Source organism: Anabrus simplex, chromosome 5 (assembly GCF_040414725.1).
Source record: "Anabrus simplex isolate iqAnaSimp1 chromosome 5, ASM4041472v1, whole genome shotgun sequence".
In the NCBI taxonomy this organism is placed as follows: Eukaryota; Metazoa; Arthropoda; class Insecta; order Orthoptera; family Tettigoniidae; genus Anabrus; species Anabrus simplex.
In genome coordinates this window covers 378,742,700-378,760,055 of record NC_090269.1, presented here as the reverse complement: position 1 = coordinate 378,760,055, position 17,356 = coordinate 378,742,700, and the positions used below count along the sequence as shown (strand labels likewise).

The following is a 17,356-nucleotide window of genomic DNA, read 5'->3' as shown; positions in this document are numbered from 1 at the left end:
CGACCACGAGTCATGGCGTTGCTTCCACTTATTTGTGCCAAGCTCCTCATTTTTATATATCCTAAACGACCTTCCTTGGTCAACTCTTGTTCTTTTCCAACCCCGACGGTATTAGGCTGCAAGGCCTAGGGAGTCTTTCATTTTCACGCCCTTCCTGGCCCTTTTCTTCCTTTGGCCGATATCTTCATTTTTGGAAGTGTCGGATCCCTTCCATTTTTTCTCTCTGATTAGTGTTATAGAGGATGGTTGCCCAGTTGTACTTCCTCTTAAAACCACCACCACAGGAGGCCATACGATATTCTTCTTATTATTATTATTACTAATAATACCATGCCAAGTAACGGCGCACCAGCAACAATTAAAACATAGGTTGACGCGCATGCCGGGGTCACGTGTGTGGCGGCGCGGTCACTGAGGAACGCCTTGTAGTCGTGTGTCCGTCAGTCGCTGTGTGAGTGTGTTCCTCGCCGTTGTCGAGTCGGTGTGTCTGTGTGTGACAGTCGCCCAGCGCTACCCAGTAAGTACGTACCACACAACCTTGGTCTTCTATCGTCGACCTCCACTTTGTATAATTAGTTTAATTGAGATATTCCTTCCAATTTGTGATATATTGTATTTGAAGGCCTTTCGGCCAATATAAAAGGCATGGCGTTGTTAAATTTAGATCACAACCTCTACAATGCTGGCACATGTTGCTGGTTAAGACCTGATTACCTTGTGAGCAAAAGAAAAAGTGCGGACATGTGACATAATCAACACTTCGCACCTGTAACGTTCAATGTTATGATGCTACAGTGCGCAGATTTGAATAATACAATAAGACGAAAACGACTACATAGATAATTTATTTATTTCACCTTAAGTTAGGACACTTGTTCCTGTCTTATACTTAACCAGTGAATACATAAGTAATATGAAATCTGGAACGAAATCCGCAGCTTTGTAACAATCTAATAAAATATATAACATAATATGCAAAATATAATATAAATGAACATTTCACTTCCTCAGTACATAATAAAGCGATACCCCTGTTCGAATAATAATAATAATAATAATAATAATAATAATAATAATAATAATAATAATAATAATAATAATAATATACAGTGTTTTGAGTAATTCAGGTGAACTCATAATAGATCCCAGGGAATCACTGCAGAGGTGGAGGGAATATTTTGAACATCTTCTCAATGTAAAAGGAAATCATCCTGGTGGTGTTGCGAACAGCCAAGCTCATGGGGAGGAGGAAGATGATGTTGGTGAAATTACGCTTGAGGAAGTGGAAAGGATGGTAAATAAACTCCATTGTCATAAAGCAGCAGGAATAGATGTAATTAGACCTGAAATGATGAAGTATAGTGGGAAGGCAGGGATGAAATGGCTTCATAGAGTAGTAAAATTAGCGTGGAGTGTTGGTAAGGTACCTTCAGATTGGGCAAAAGCAGTAATTGCACCTATCTATAAGCAAGGGGACAGGAAGGATTACAACAGTTATCGAGGTATCTCATTGATTAGTATACCAGGCAAAGTATTCACTGGCATCTTGGAAGGGAGGGTGCGATCAGTCGTTGAGAGGAAGTTGGATGAAAACCAGTGTGGTTTCAGACCACAGAGGGGCTACCAGGATCAGATTTTCGGTATGCGCCAGGTAACTTGAGAAATGCTACGAGAGGAATAGACAGTTGTGTTTATGTGTCGTAGATGTAGAGAAAGCATATGATAGGATACCGAGGAAAAGGTGTTCACTATACTGGGGGACTATGGAATTAAAGGTAGATTATTAAAATCAATCAAAGGCATTTATGTTGACAATTGGGCTTCAGTGAGAATTGATGGTAGAATGAGTTCTTGGTTCAGAGTACTTACAAGGGTTAGACAAGGCTGTAATCTTTCACCTTTGCTGTTCGTAGTTTACATGGATCATCTCCTGAAAGGTATAACATGGCAGGGAGGGATTCAGTTAGGTTGAAATGTAGTAAGCAGTCTAGCCTATGCTGACGACTTGCTTTTAATGGCAGATTGTGCCTAAAGCCTGCAGTCTAATATCTTGGAACTTGGAAATAGGTGCAATGAGTATGGTATGAAAATGAGCCTCTCGAAGACTAAATTGATGTCAGTAAGAAATTCAACATAACTGAATGTCAGATTGGTGATACAAAGCTGGAACAGGTCGATAATTTTAAGTATTTAGGTTGTGTGTTCTCCCAGGACGGTAATATAGTAAGTGAGATTGAATCAAGGTGTCGTTAAGCTAATGCAGCGAGCTCGCAGTTGCGATCAACAGCATTCTGTAAGAAGGAAGTCAGCTCCCAGACGAAACTATCTTTACATCGATCTGTTTTCAGACCAACTTTGCTTTACGGGAGCGAAAGCTGGGTGGACTCAGGATATCTTATTCATAAGTTAGAAGTAACAGACATGAAAGTAGCAAGAATGATTGCTGGTACAAACAGGTGGGAACAGTGGCAGAAGAGTACTCGGAATGAGGAGATAAAGGCTAATTTAAGAATGAACTCGATGGATGAAACTGTACGCATAAACCGGCTTTGGTGGTGGGGTCATGTGAGGCGAATGGAGGAGGATAGGTTACCTAGGAGAATAATGGACTTTGTTATGGAGTGTGAGAGTAGTAGAGATAGACCAAGACGACGATGGTTAGACTCAGTTTCTAACGATTTAAAGATAAGAGGTATAGAACTAAATGAGGCCACAACACTAGTTGCAAATCGAGGATTGTGGCGACGTTTAGTAAATTCACAGAGGCTTGCAGACTGAACGCTGAAAGTCATAACAGTCTTAATGGTAATGTATGTATGTATGTATGTATGTATGTATGTATGTATGTATAATAATAATAATAATAATAATAATAATAATAATAATAATAATAATAATAATAATAATAATAATAATAATAATAACCGAGTGACTACGTGGTTTGATTCACCTACCTATATGTTTGCGTTCGGGAGATAGTGGGTTCGGACCCCACCAACATAGGTGGGGATGTGCAGGATCTGGTAAATGCAGCACGAGTGAAGTTTAAGGAAGCGGAGATTGTTACCAGTGAAATACTGTGTAGGAGGATACTGACGGGAAGGCGACTGGGGATTTAAATGAGACTATGGAGTGGGTATGTGGGGAACTGGGAGTGAAATTTCTCGATCATAACGGGTGGGTAGGAGATGGTGATCTGTGCTCAGATGGCCTTCACTTAAACCGCAGTGGTGCGTATAAGTTAAGAAGTTTGTTTAGAAGGGTTATAGGGAGGTACATTCAGGGAAACGGAGGGGTCTAGACAGAGGTATTAAGGGTACAGGGATCTGAAAGTCAAGTAGGGATGACATAAAAATGTTAGTGCTCAACTGTAGAAGTATTGTAAAGAAAGGAATAGAGTTAATTAATTTAATAGATATATACTTATCAGATATTGTAATAGGAGTTGAATCATGGCTGAGAAATGATATATTCTCACGGAACTAGAGTGTGTATCGTAGAGATAGGACAGGAATGGTAGGACGGGGAGTATTCATTCTGGTGAAAGAAGTATTTGTACACTACGAAAAAGTTAAAGATGACAAACATGAAATTCTAGGTGTAAGGCTAATCTCTAAAGATAATAGGCAACTTGATGTCTTTGGAGTGTACAGACCGGGAAAGGGAAGCGCTGACGCTGATTCAGAATTATTTGATAAGATAATCAGCTATGTGGGAAACGATATGAAAAGGAACGTGATTGCAGCGGGTGATCTTAATTTAACAAATGTCAATTGAAAGGGTAATGCGAAAGACAGAAAGCATAGCCAACAAATGGCAAATAAGTTAATATGGGAACGGCGGCTGATTCATTAAGTGATGGAACCAACTAGAGGGAAGAATATTCTGGATGTGGTGATGGTAAAACCAGACGAGCTCTATACAGAAACCGAAGTAATAGGCCTAGATGATATTAGTGATCACGAAGCTGTTTTTTTCGTAGTTAAAAATAAAGGAAGGTATTTAAATTATGACTATTAGGCAGTACCATATGGCTGATAAAACATGCGTGAAGGGGTTAAAAAAAGTAACTATGATCGGTGGAAAACGGTAAATAAAAATGTAAACAGACTCTGGGATGGGTTTAAAACAATTGTTAATGAATTTGAAAACAGGTTTGTACCTTTAAAGGTAGTAAGGAATTGTAAAGACCCACTATATTATAACAGAGAAGTAAAGAGACTAAGAAGGAGGTACAAGGTGGAAAGAAAAAAAGAGTTAGAAATGGCTGTGGAAGTAAAGAGAAATTGATAGAACTTACTAGGAAATTGAATCTAGCAAAGAAGTCAGCTAAGGATTTCATGATGGCAAGCATATTTGTGCGGTCATACGTGAAAAATGGAAGGGTATATATAGCAGGGGTGGTGCGTGGTATTGTTGCAGGTTTGCACAACTCCCAATAATTTTGCGCTTCATTTGTCATCTTTTCTTCTAATGTTTTAGTTTAATAAACCTAACATATATTCAAAAGCATGTTAAAACAACCATCTTCGGTAGTTCGCTGTACTAATGCTTCGTAACGGACCAAGAAACGCTGCTGGCTTCGAATCAAACTCAGGGGGTTTGGTTTCCTACGGCAACTCCCTAGCGGACAGCGCGGCGCTATGTACCCCAGCAGGGACGACCCTAAGCCGTGTAGCATCAGGTAGCATGCTCGCCAGGGAGTTGCAAGAGACTAGCAAGTCCCCTACCGAGAAACAGTTCCAAATATCTCCGTTAGATTGCGCCACTCTGCGAAGATTACTTCATTCCTACTTTCTCTCCTTTCGCAAAGGTAATTCATTTACTTTTTTTAAATTTACAAATTTCATTTACGTTGCACCGACGCAAATAGGTCCTACGACGACGGAAAGGGCTAGACGTTGGAAGGAAGCGACCGTGGCTTTAATTCAGGCACAGTCACAGCATTTTTCTGGAGTGAAAATGGGAAACCGCGGAAAACCATTTTCAGGGCTTCCGACAGTGGTGTTCGAACACACTATACCCGAATTCAAGCTCACAGCTACGCGACCCTAACCGCACGGCCAACTTGCTGGGCAATTTATTTTCCACGCTATATCAGACCACCCACAATATTACCAACATCTTGCTTCAATGAGAAACAGGACGGCAAATTGTCAAGTGAGGCAAAAATAACTGTGCCAGGCTGAGTGGTTCAGACGGTTGAGGCGCTGTCCTCCTAAACCCAGCGTGGCGATGCTGGCTCAGTCCGGTGATATTTGAAGGTGTTCAAATACGTCAGCCTCGTGTCAGTAGATTTACTGGCATGTAAAATAACTCCGGTACCTCGGTGTCTCCGAAAACCGTAAAATGTCGTTAGTGGGACGTAAAGCCAATAACATTATCATTAAGTGTAACTGTAGTTACAGTGTATAATTGGCCTCTTATTTCCTGGATTGTAATTGCCAGATATATTACAGTTTTAGTAGGAATGTAGTTCATTACTTAACGATAATAGAGTTTCTTGTTATTTCTCTAAGCTACAAAGATGTGACACTGAAAATGTTGGTGAAACACCCAGCTTCAGATACCACCAACCGCCCTGATATATAGGTACTTTAAGGAAAAAACAGGTTGCAAGAAGGACATTCCAGGAAGCATTAATGAACAAGGGGAGTGTTATGCGAGGATATTCAAAAGGCAGAAGTATTCAGTCAGCAGTATGTAAAAAAGAGTGTTGGCTACAAGAGTAATGTCCAGATAGAGGGGGTGACTAACACTAAGGAAGTATTAAAATTTACATATGATAAAATTGACATTTACAGTAAGATACAAAAGTTGAAAACTAGAAAAAACAGCTGGAATTGATAAGGTTTCGGGGGATATACTAAAGACAATGGGTTAGGATATAGTACCATTTCTGAAGTACTTATTTGATTATTGTTTGCATGAAGGAATTATACCAAATGAATAGAGAGTTGCTATAGTAGCCCCTGTGTATAAAGGAAAGAGTGATAGACATAAAGCTGAAAATTACAGGCCAGTCAGTTTTTACATGCATTGCATGTAAGCTTTGGGAAAGCATTCTTTAGACATGTTTGCGAAATTAATAACTGGTTTGATAGACGGCAGTTGGGGTTTAGGAAAGGTTATTCGACTAAAGGTCAACTTGTAGGATTCCAGTAAGATATAGCAGATATTCTGGATGCAGGAGGTCAAAGGGACTGTATCGAGATTGACCAATGTAAGGCATTTGATAGGGTGGATCACAGGAGATTACTGGCAAAGATGAGTGCAATTGGACTAGACAAAAGAGTGACTGAATGGGTTGTTATATTTCTAGAAAACAGAACTCAGAGATTTAGTGTACGCGAAGCTTTATCTGACCCTGTAATAATTAAGAGGAGAATTCCTCAAGGCAGTATTATTGGACATTTATGTTTTCTTATATATAGCAATGATATGAGTAAAGAAGTGGAATCAGAGGTAAGGCTTTCTGCAGATGATGTTATTCTGTACAGAGTAACAAAATAACTTAAAAGATTGTGAGCAACTGCAAAATGACCTCGATAATGTTGTGAGATGGACAGTAGGCAATGGTATGATGATAAACGGGATTAAAAGTCAGGCTGTGAGTTTTACAAATATGATAATCCTCTCAGTTTTATTTACTGCATTGATGGAGTGAAAGTTCCTTTTGGTGATCATTGTAAGAACCTAGGTGGTAATATTAAGAAAGATCTTCATTGCAATAATCACATAAATATGATTGTAAATAAAGGGCACAGATCTCTGCACATGGTTATGAGGGTATTTAGGGGTTGTAGTAAGGATGAAAAGGAGAGGGCATATAAGTCTGTCGTAAGACCCAAAATAGAGTATGGTTCCAGTGTATGGGACCCTCACCAGGATTACTTAATTCAAGAACTGGAAAAAATCCAAAGAAAAGCAGCTCGATTTGTTCTGGGTGATTTCCAACAAAACAAGAGCGTTAAAAAAATGTTGCAAAGTTTGGGCTGGGATGACTTGGGATAAAGAAGACGAGTTGCTCGACTAAGTTTTATGTTCCGAGCTGTCAGTGGAGAGATGGCGTGGAATGACATTAGTAGACGAATAAGTTTGAATGGTGTCTTCAAAAGTAGGAAATATCACAATATGAAGATAAAGCTGGCCACTACAAAGCTACATTTTCTTGTATATTTATTATTAATGAGTACATTTTGTTTAACTGAGCTCAAGCTATAGAAATAATTCTTACTTCTATGTCTCAACATGGAAAGACGAACATTGCAAAATTACTTCAAGGACAATGAATCGAAAACAAACAGTCTGAGTTGAATTAAGAATAACATTTCCATAACGCAATATTCTACTGTCTTCATTATACCTTTTCTCATTTCGTGTTTTTGACTGTGTGTTGAGTGCAGAATGATGCCCCATCGCCAGCCAAGACTTTACATGGTACTCAGGTTCATATCTACCCACAGGAGGTCCCATAAGTCTGATGCGTAATAAATCACAAATAGTGCTGATGTAGAGTGGAGATCTCAGTAGTGCCATAATCAAGTTCATTGCGGAAAAGCCACATTCAGACACGGAACTCGACACTGCAATGTTGTTTATTATTCATAAGTTTTTGAACATTAATGGCTGTTCAAGAATTGTTGGTGTTTCTCGTACTGGTTTCAGACCCTGCTTGTACTCCATGAAGTCTTTTATTACCTGTATCACAAGGGTTATTAATCTTAATTCTTTCATAGGTGCGTAGGTGATTGATATATCTTGTGCTAAGGAAAAGTCTCTGGGAGGTGCTGGAACGCCGTTCCGGCGCGTTCCGATCGAAATTAAGCACTGCTACTGAGGGTAGACAAGATTTTACGAGGGAGCTAAAAACTAGGTTGCGGTATCTTGTCAAGCCGCTCATTGACTCTCCCGAGGTAGCCATTGTGTGGGTGTAGATATTATCGAGCCTTTCTCAAAATAGTGATCTAAATATATAATTTGTGTCCTTTTTCTCTTTTTACTTCTCTTAATTAAACATTTGTATTGATTTTCGTCACGTTAAGAAAATCATGAATTGTGAGTGTCAGAACATCCAAGGAGTGTGTGGTGTGTAAGAGACTGTCTCCAACCAGCGTGCCAGTTCTTCCTTTTCCTGTCAAACAGAAAGTTTAAGCGACTTCAGCACAATTTCTCAAACATAGTGTTTTAAATATATACTTTGGTATTTTTTACCCCTCTTATTTTATCAGACATTTGTATTGATTTTAGTCATGTTCAAAAAGATTGTAAATGTCAGAACATCCAGGGAGTTTGTGGAGTGAAAGAGACTGTTTCTGGTGATATTTTCTGTCTGCCATTTATGTAATTTCTTTCTTCTGTCTGTCATATATTAATGTGTGATTTGTGAATTTTTTATGGTTTGCTGGCTGTATGATTGATGGGACGGAAAGCCAAATACATTTTTTTTAAATTATCGAGCCGATGATTAGACACATCGAGTGGCTTTACGTCGCACCGACAAAGATACAAATAGGTCTTATGGCGACGATGGGATAGGAAGGGCCTAGGAGTTAGAAGGAAGCGGCCGTGGCCTTAATTAAGGTACAGCCCCCGCATTTGCTTGGTGTGGAAATGGGAAACCACGGAAAACCATATTCAGGGCTTCCGGCAGTGGGATTCGAACCCACTATCTCCCGGATGCAAGCTCACAGTCGCGCGCCCCTAACCGCACGGCCAACTTGCCCGGTTACTTAAAATTTAACAGGCGTCCGGTGATAATAGCTAGCCTCTAAATGGCTACAACAATAACAATACAACAACAACAACAACAACAACAACAAGGTAAATGTATCTACCAGAAAGATGTACAGAATGCCTTCAAGTAAATAACCTCATTTATTTTATTCCCGGCAAGCATGATTGGATTGTTGGGGAGTTTATCAGATAATTTAAACCCAAACAAGGGTGCCCATACCCGGGGGCAAGGTGGGGCCGCGCCCCCCTATCTAGCTCTCAGGGAAAGGCAAAAATCTAGTCTAGTCAGGTGTTTTCCTTTCCAGAAAACGATTCAAAACTCAGTATTACGTAGAAGCGGTAGTACCGTTCCCCACCAACAGGCAGGGAACACCGTGGGTTATTCTACCACATAATACAAGTCGCCATTTATCTTCCAAAATATTAAACATACTACGTACCCCCAGGTCTGCCCCCTCCTCCCCCCCCCCCTACAAACTGTCATATGGGCACCGATGAACCCAAAAAACCACAAGCCAGAACTTATCCACCCTAACTCCGTATTATGTTACAACTGTTTTTAAAGCACCACTTAAATTGTAATAGTGAAAACTGTAATTCATTAGTACATTGTAAAACTGTTTGAGGTTGTAGGTCTAACTCTTTATTGTATCCGGTCAAAATACATACATTACAATGAATAGAACTAACATAACTCTTACAATGTAAATTGAAAACGACGTGGATTTCTGCCCTGTTTCTTTAATTACACTGACTGACAGAGCAAATGCAACACCAAGAAGGAGTGGTCAGAACTTTATGCCAATTGCAGGGTAGACTGACGTCTCTGAGGTATGCTCATGATGTGAAATGCGCCGCTGTGCTGCGCACGTAGCGAACGATAAATAGGACACGGCGTTGGCGAATGGCCCACTTCGTACCGTGATTTCTCAGCCGACAGTCATTGTAGAACGTGTTGTCGTGTGCCACAGGACACGTGTATAGCTAAGAATGCCAGGCCGCCGTCAACGGAGGCATTTCCAGCAGACAGACGACTTTACGAGGGGTATGGTGATCGGGCTGAGAAGGGCAGGTTGGTCGCTTCGTCAAATCGCAGCCGATACCCATAGGGATGTGTCCACGGTGCAGCGCCTGTGGCGAAGATGGTTGGCGCAGGGGCATGTGGCACGTGCGACGGGTACAGGCGCAGCCCGAGTGACGTCAGCACGCGAGGATCGGCGCATCCGCCGCCAAGCGGTGGCAGCCCCGCACGCCATGTCAACCGCCATTCTTCAGCATGTGCAAGACACCCTGGCTGTTCCAATATCGACCAGAACAATTTCCCGTCGATTGGTTGAAGGAGGCCTGCACTCCCGGCGTCCGCTCAGAAGACTACCATTGACTCCACAGCACAGACGTGCACGCCTGGCATGGTGCCGGGCTAGAGCGACTTGGATGAGGGAATGGCGGAACGTCGTGTTCTCCGATGAGTCACGCTTCTGTTCTGTCAGTGATAGTCACCGCAGACGAGTGTGGCGTCGGCGTGGAGAAAGGTCAAATCCGGCAGTAACTATGGAGCGCCCTACCGCTAGACAACGCGGCATCATGGTTTGGGGCGCTATTGCGTATGATTCCACGTCACTTCTAGTGCGTATTCAAGGCACGTTAAATGCCCACCGCTACGTGCAGCATGTGCTGCGGCCGGTGGCACTCCCGTACCTTCAGGGGCTGCCCAATGCTCTGTTTCAGCAGGATAATGCCCGCCCACACACTGCTCGCATCTTCCAACAGGCTCTACGAGGTGTACAGATGCTTCCGTGGCCAGCGTACTCTCCGGATCTCTCACCAATCGAACCCGTGTGGGATCTCATTGGACGCCGTGTGCAAACTCTGCCCCAGCCGCGTACGGACGACCAACTGTGGCAAATGGTTGACAGAGAATGGAGAACCATCCCTCAGGACACCATCCGCACTCTTATTGACTCTGTACCTCGACGTGTTTCTGCGTGCATCGCCGCTCGCGGTGGTCCTACATCCTACTGAGTCGATGCCGTGCGCATTGTGTAACCTGCATATCGGTTTGAAATAAACATCAATTATTCGTCCGTGCCGTCTCTGTTTTTTCCCCAACTTTCATCCCTTTCGAACCACTCCTTCTTGGTGTTGCATTTGCTCTGTCAGTCAGTGTATTTTCCGCCTCCATTTCCAACTCGGGTATCGCTGCAGTGATCGAGAGTGACTGGGAGAACTTCGCCCATCCTTCACGGCCTGTGACGTGCTACGTCACTGCGCTGCGCTCATCGCCTGCCAGTCCGCCCACTTACAGTGCTGGGCGCTCAGCGTGAGCACCTGTGCCCTACACCATGGGGCCGGCCCGTGAAAATAAAAATTACAAAAACTTTCAAAATATTTAGTAAAATATGGACTTTTAAAAGTAATAATCTATATATATATAAAATAAGAGTTTTGTCTGTACATTGCTCAGAATTTGAAAATAATGGTATTTCTGTATCGGCCATGTCCATAGTAACAAGAAAATGCATTTTTTACTTTTCCGTAATTTCTGTCTGTCTGTCTGTCTGTCTGTCTGTCTGTCTGTCTGTCTGTCTGTCTGTCTGTATGTATGTACACGCATCACGAGAAAACGGTTGAAGAGAATTTAATGAAAATCGGTATGTGAAGTCGGGGGATGAGCCTCTACAATCTAGGCTATAAATCATTTTGCTCACGCTGAGTGAAATGGTAGTTTAGGGGAAGGCCTAAAATTGAATTCTCAACTATTTATGTTATTAGTGGTCTAATGAAAATCGGTATGTGAAGTCGGGGGATAAGCCTCTACAATCTAGGCTATAAATCATTTTACTCACGCTGAGTGAAATGGTAGTTTAGGGGAAGGCCTAAAATTGAATTCTCAACTATTTATGTTATTAGTGGTCGTATTTTAAAGAAAATGGGTACGCAAAGTTGGGGAATAAGTTGCTACAATCTAGGCTATCAATAATTGTATTCACGCTGAGAAAACTGGTAGTTTAGGGGAAGGCCTAAAATTTAATTCTCAAATATTGTTCTTATTAGTAGTCCTATCTTGATGAAAATCGGTATGCAAAGTCAGAAAATAAGTCGCTATATTCTAGGCTGTAAATTATTTTATTCACGCTGAGTGAAATGGTAGTTTAGGGGAAGGCCTAAAATGTAATTCTCAATTATTTCTTATTAGAGGTGTAATCGATGAATGCTACATAACTAAGGTTATATAGTATTAAATTTCATATTATTTATGTCTTATGCATTGTTACCGTACTGGCTATGATCGCAAAGATATTCATGAATTTGGATTTTTGTTAATAAGTCCATATCAGCGCCGAGTAACGAGAAAATGGGTAAACAGTATTTAATGAAAATCGGTATGTAAAGTCGGAGAATAAGAAACTACAGTTTATGGTATAAAATATTTTACAAATCACAGAGTCGAAAGAAAACTAAATGTGAAGACCTACAATATAGAAAGCTCATAACATTGATCAATAATAACATTACATTGACCATTGTTTGTTGTGATGTGCTTTGTCTCTTCTGTTGCCCCTCATCTCCGGTAGATAGGATTACTGCTGCGTACAGAGTACTTTTTATTTGATTTACGTTGCACCGACATAGATAGGTTTTATGGCGACGATGGGATAGGAAAGGGCTAGGAGTGCCTTAGGCCTTAATTAAGGTACAGGCCCAGCATTTGACTGGTGTGAAAGTAGGAAACCACGGAATACCATCTTCAGCGCTGCCGACAATGGGGTTCGAATCCACTGTCTCTCGGATGCAACCTCACAGCTGCGCACCGCTAACCACACGGTCAACTCGCCCAGTCGTACAGAGTGTAACAGCCTGTCTGAATATTGATAGGAAGTAGCTGGGGAGTTAGATAACTTTCTTCTTTAGCATGCCATTCCCCTGGTTTATAAATTTTCTGATACTACTGGTATGTAATACACTGGATCATCATAGCATTCGGGCTATTCAATCCCTATTCTGAGGCACTGATTGGAATGAACAGTATGCATATTTAGCGGAATAATGGCAGATGAGTGTTCATGGCAATCTGCGGCCTGGTCATCCCAGCTCTGGAACTTTGGACTATTAGATTAGCACCGCAATATAACCGCAGCACTGTTCGTTAAAAGTGATAAAACGTGCGGCTTTCCAGTTGATCGAGTATTTTATATGATAGCATTGCTTTTAATCGCTACATTCATACTTACGTTTTTGTAATGACCTATGTTGATCTCAGGTTAGGAAAACCACAAAGTAAGTCTTTCTGTGAATCCCGTAGCGAAGCACGGGTACATCAGCTAGTAATACAATATAACGTAAATAATACCTGTATTACATCCAATTTTCATACTTATGAATAGGTTACAATTATTGATTTATTTCTTAAACATGGAAGTCACAGAACAAGTGTTTAACCTTGTTGATATGGGTACTAAGATGATGATGATGATAAAAAAAAGTAATAATAATAATAAAAATCTTAATCTGTTTACCCTCCAGGGTTGATTTTTCCCTCGGATTCAGCAATGGCCACCTCTACCGCCTTAACGGCAGTGTCCAGACTTTGGGTCAGGGGATACAACTGGGGAGAATGGCCATTACCTCGCCCAGGAGGCCTCACCTGCTATGCTGAACAGGGCTCTTGTGAGGGGATGGGAAGATTAGAAGGTATAGATAAGGAAGAGGGAAGGAAGCGGCCGTGGTCTTAAGTTAGGTACCATCCTGCCATTTGCCTGGAGGAGAAGTGGGAAACCACGGAAAACCACTTCCAGGATGGCTGAGGTGGGAATCGAACCCAACTCTACTAAGTAGACCGCCCGAGGCTGAATGGACCCCGTTCCAGCTCTCGTACCACTTTTCAAATTTCGTGGCAGAGCCGGGAATCGAACCCGGGCCTCCAGGAGTGGCAGCTAATCACACTAACCACTAAACCACAGAGGCAGACATTATTTAAAATAATTATCTAAATTTAAATTATTTAAAATAATACTACTACCACCGAAATGTCAACTTATTATTATTAAACCCAAACTTGGCAGGTTCGATCCTGTCTCAGTCGAGTGGTATTTGAAGGTGCTCAAATACGTCCGCCTCGTGTCGTTAGATTTACTGGCACGTAGAAGAACTCCTACTACACAAAAAATTTCGGCATCTTGACGTCTCCAAAAATCGTCAAAATTACTTAGTGGGACGTAATATCAGCAACATTATTATTATTATTATTATTATTATTATTATTATTATTATTATTATTATTATTATTATTATTATTATTATTATTTCCGGCTCCATGGCTAAATAGTTAGCGTGCTGGCCTTTGGTCACAGGAGTCCCGGGTTCGACTCCCGGTAGGGTCCGGAATTGTAACCATAATTGGTTAATTTCGCTGGCATGGGGACTGGGCGTGTTCGTCATCATTTCATCCTCATCACGAAGCGCAGGTCGCCTACGGGTTTCAAATCAAAAGACCTGCACCTGCCGATCCGAAGTCCTCTGACGCCTCCCGGTATTAAAAGCCATACGCCATTTCATTTTCATTATTATTATTATTATTATTATTATTATTATTATTATTATTATTATTATTATTATTATTATTACACTGACTGACAGAGCAAATGCAACACCAAGAAGGAGTGGTTCGAAAGGGATGAAAGTTGGGGAAAAAACAGAGACGGCACGGATGAATAATTGATGTTTATTTCAAACCGATATGCAGATTACACAATGCGCACGGCATCGACTCAGTAGGATGTAGGACCACCGCGAGCGGCGATGCACGCAGAAACACGTCGAGGTACAGAGTCAATAAGAGTGCGGATGGTGTCCTGAGGGATGGTTCTCCATTCTCTGTCAACCATTTGCCACAGTTGGTCGTCCGTACGAGGCTGGGGCAGAGTTTGCAAACGGCGTCCAATGAGATCCCACACGTGTTCGATTGGTGAGAGATCCGGAGAGTACGCTGGCCACGGAAGCATCTGTACACCTCGTAGAGCCTGTTGGGAGATGCGAGCAGTGTGTGAGCGGGCATTATCCTGCTGAAACAGAGCATTGGGCAGCCCCTGAAGGTACGGGAGTGCCACCAGCCGCAGCACATGCTGCACGTAGCGGTGGGCATTTAACGTGCCTTGAATACGCACTAGAGGTGACGTGGAATCATACGCAATAGCGCCCCAAACCATGATGCCGCGTTGTCTAGCGGTAGGGCGCTCCACAGTTACTGCCGGATTTGACCTTTCTCCACGCCGACGCCACACTCGTCTGCGGTGACTATCACTGACAGAACAGAAGCGTGACTCATCGGAGAACACGACGTTCCGCCATTCCCTCATCCAAGTCGCTCTAGCCCGGCACCATGCCAGGCGTGCACGTCTATGCTGTGGAGTCAATGGTAGTCTTCTTAGCGGACGCCGGGAGTGCAGGCCTCCTTCAACCAATCGACGGGAAATTGTTCTGGTCGATATTGGAACAGCCAGGGTGTCTTGCACATGCTGAAGAATGGCGGTTGACATGGCGTGCGGGGCTGCCACCGCTTGGCGGCGGATGCGCCGATCCTCGCGTGCTGACGTCACTCGGGCTGCGCCTGGACCCCTCGTACGTGCCACATGCCCCTGCGCCAACCATCTTCGCCACAGGCGCTGCACCGTGGACACATCCCTATGGGTATCGGCTGCGATTTGACGAAGCGACCAACCTGCCCTTCTCAGCCCGATCACCATACCCCTCGTAAAGTCGTCTGTCTGCTGGAAATGCCTCCGTTGACGGCGGCCTGGCATTCTTAGCTATACACGTGTCCTGTGGCACACGACAACACGTTCTACAATGACTGTCGGCTGAGAAATCACGGTACGAAGTGGGCCATTCGCCAACGCCGTGTCCCATTTATCGTTCGCTACGTGCGCAGCACAGCGGCGCATTTCACATCATGAGCATACCTCAGTGACGTCAGTCTACCCTGCAATTGACATAAAGTTCTGACCACTCCTTCCTGGTGTTGCATTTGCTCTGTCAGTCAGTGTATTATTATTATTATTATTATTATTATTATTATTATTATTATTATTATTAATATCACGGACCGGAAAGGTGCTGATCACTGCAAGTAATCTCCGGCTCACCCTCCCTGATCAGTGACCTTGTCGTAGCTCGTCAGGTTTGGATAAGGCACTTGTTTTCCTTATAAGCCTTTACGTGTGTTTCTGCACCTATAAGATCTGTAGCCTGACTGCGGCACATAACATTCGAATGTTTTCATGGAGCATCAATCAATCAATCAATCAATCAATCAATCAATCAATCAATCAATCAATCAATCAATCAATCAATCAATCAATCAATCAATCAATCAATCAATCAATCAATCAATCAATCAATCAATCAATCAACCAATCAATCAATCAATCAATCAATCAATCAATCAATCAATCAATCAATCAACATCGATGTGCGTTTAGAGCTGTCTTCCAGGTGGCGGATGCCCTATCAATTATTTACCTAGTGTTATTAATTTGAAAGAAGTTGGAATCTGGAACATCTCCCTTGAATTCCAACTTAACTTCTTTCTACTTTTAAAATATCCACTATCGTTTATTCGTCTACTAATGTCATTCCACGCCATCTCTCTGCTGATAGCTCGGAACATACCACTTAGTCGAGCAGCTCGTCTCCTTACTCCTAAGTCTTCCCAGCCCAAAATTTACAACATTTTTGTAACACTACTCTTTTGTCGGAAATCGCCCCAGAAAAATCGTGCTGCTTTCCTTTGGATCTCTCGAATCAAGTAATCCTGGCGAGTGTCTCATTCACTGGAACCATACACTAATTGGGGTCTTAATAATATTTTCACTTATTGTATGGCTTTTAGTGCCGGGAGTGTCCAAGGATATGTTGGACTCATCTGGTACAGGTATTTCTATTTGACGCTCATGGACGACCTGCGTGTCGGAATATTAAATGACGATGATGATGATGATGATGATGATGATGATGATGATGATGATGATGATGATGATGTGCTTGGGTGAATTTGAAACCCGGTGTCCGCACATAGTTTCAAATGACACGAAGGGATCTGCTCAAGGTTTAACATCACCATCGGACGGATGAATCACCATTAACGGCGTCATATTCCCTCACTCCAGCCGGCCCCGTGGTGTAGGGGAGGCCCCGGGTTCGGTTCCTGGCCAGGTAAAGGATTTTTACCCGGACCTGAGGGCTGGTTTGAGGTCCACTCAGCCTACGTGATTAGAATTGAGTAGCTTTCTGCCGGTGAGATAGCGGCCCCTTTCTAGAAAGCCAAAAATAACGGCCGAGAGGATTCGTCGTGCTGACCACACGACAGCTCGTAATCTGCTTGCCTTCGGTTGAGCAGCGGTCGCTTGATAGGCCAAGGCCCTTCAAAGGCTGTATTACCATGTGGGGGGGGGGGTAGTATACCCTCACTCCATACGACCAACGTGGAGGGGTTTGGAAGTGAACCGAGGCTTTTGGCACGTGATTTGGAGATTATAAATTGTTTACCACCACCTCTCATACACCCCTGGTCAACATTGTAGTGGTGAAAGTTTTTCACCAAAGGGACTCGAATCGGCTAACT

The 17,356-nt window shown here is 42.6% G+C and overlaps 1 protein-coding gene across 4 annotated transcripts in view; it reads left to right on the top strand.

The window, feature by feature from the left end:
- The first annotated feature begins 439 nt into the window (after nucleotides 1-439).
- The window catches only part of AkhR (Adipokinetic hormone receptor), a 357,399-nt gene continuing 340,482 nt past the window's right edge, over nucleotides 440-17,356 (top strand). For 3 of the 4 annotated variants that reach the window (XM_067147711.2, XM_067147715.2, XM_067147716.2), the window contains exon 1: nucleotides 440-517. The gene's annotated coding sequence lies outside the window, so the exon portion shown is untranslated. Of the gene's footprint in view, nucleotides 522-17,356 lie in introns of all 4 variants that reach the window. The other variant, XM_067147712.2, reaches the window with a different exon arrangement.